The following is a 2,030-nucleotide window of genomic DNA, read 5'->3' as shown; positions in this document are numbered from 1 at the left end:
CACATACACACACACAAAATAGATAAAAGAGTCTCATACAAACACCCCCCCCCCAAAAAAAAAGGAAGATTAAAATAAAAATAAAATTAATTCTTTGCCAGGACCAGCAACAAAACTGCCAAGATCTATTCCGGAGATGACTACTTGAAGTACTTTTTTGTCTTCGACTAGCCTATACGTTCTTACTCTCTGAGCGTCTGGGCCACGACCTGTGTACATTCCGACTTCAGAATGTAGCCGACCACACGGAGCGTGCCGGGAACGTCGTGGTGTCAATAATAAACGTGCGTACGTGCGCTGGATAAGTTTGGCCAGCAGACCTAGAGCACAGAAACGTTGTATAGTGACATTGTTTTATTATGTGTCGTGTCACTTTGGCTAGATACTTGTATGAAAGAAGCAAACTGTCGGCCACAGAAGCCTGACTGACACGCTGCTTGCTTGCACTCTTCAAGTTCAAGGGCACACACGGCGCACACGTGATGTCCGATCATCCGGACCGGGGGTAATGATGATGTGGCACATTTCCTTCCAACCGTCTTACACAAATCATGATTATTATTGCTTGTTTCGTGGTGTGCTGGTTGTAATCTATCTTTTATACATCTTAAATGTTTTATGGTTTAGTAAGTGTTTTACTGCACTTGCAGTACAAAAAGGTCATAGATCTTATAAGTGCTGGAGACTAGAGGTGTTACAAGAGAGCAACAAACACACACACAAAAACAAAACAAACCCCCCAAAAAAGGAGGGGAGATAGGGGCGATGGATAGATGTTTGATAGGAAAGAAGGGGCAAACCATACCAGAGCACCCACCCGTCTCAGATAAAGGAAGAAGAAAAGACAAACCAGAACAAGTTCCAAGCGGCGTCCAATGAAGAGCACCTACATTCTCAAAGAGATCAGGAGTAGTAGATCTAGCTATGCTCAGCAAGACAGTTTGCAGCTTTAATGGATTTTTAAGTGTGTGGGGTTAGCGGGGGATCTGGTGTGGTTTGCTTCTTCTTTCCTATCAAACATCTATTGTCCTTATCTCCTCCCCTCCTTTTTTAATTTTATGTTTGTTACTCTTTTATAACTCCTCTAATCTTCGGCTCTTATGTGACCTTATTGTGTTGCAAGTGCCGTAAAACTCTTACTAAAACTAAACTAGATATTTAAGCTTTGTTTTTTTTATAAGATCTATTAAATGTCCCCAGTCTTATTCATCTAATGCACAGTAAAATTATAAATGGGCTGATCCAACAATGTCATGCTCCTAACTGTGCCTGAACTACAACAGGGAACTGCTACTCTTTCTTTCCTAATCCTTACTATCGTCATTTTCCTCTACTTCTTTGGTACGTTTGTCACACTCTTGTGACCCGCTATTTCCGCGGTGCCTTGATAGTCGAAGTAGACTTTGTGCTGCTGAAGCCAGAGAGGTGAGCTGAGTAAGTCGGATTCCCTGTATAAGGACTTCTCTGTTGACAACAACCCCTTGGCGCTCATATATGACCTTATGCAGTTGCGAGCGCCGTAAAACCTCTACTAAAACTAAATTATATATGTTATTACCAGAGAAAGTTGAACATTTTGCACACAGCCTGTTACAGTTGATATGTGTCAGTGTCTTGTCAAAACAGATTTTTGCTACTCATCAGGGGTGAAGCGTCTATATAATCAATAAATAATCACTGCTTCCCTTTCTAATTTTGAAATATTGTCGCTGTCAAATTCACCTATAAACATAAACCTCAAAAATAAAATGTAAAAAGGCGTTCATAATCAATAATGAACAGTATGCCTAACATTCAAAAAGGTTTCACTGCACAGAAATAGCCTGCTCACCCCTCTCGGGCCATTCCATAAGCAGTCACAAGCTTTGATTAAGTAAGTTTAAAGTGAGACTGGAAGAGTCTACCAATAGAATTGAAGTTGAAGGGAACATGTGCATAGCAGTCAAAACTGTTTCATTGCCACAAATACCCTGTTCACCACTTTGGGGCCACAGTTATAATAAGCAATCACAAACTCTGATTATGTAAGC

The sequence above is a fragment of the Aplysia californica genome, unplaced genomic scaffold (genome assembly GCF_000002075.1).
Source record: "Aplysia californica isolate F4 #8 unplaced genomic scaffold, AplCal3.0 scaffold00217, whole genome shotgun sequence".
In the NCBI taxonomy this organism is placed as follows: domain Eukaryota; kingdom Metazoa; phylum Mollusca; class Gastropoda; order Aplysiida; family Aplysiidae; genus Aplysia; species Aplysia californica.
The sequence above is the reverse complement of the archived record's forward strand: the minus strand, read 5'-3'. Positions refer to the sequence as shown.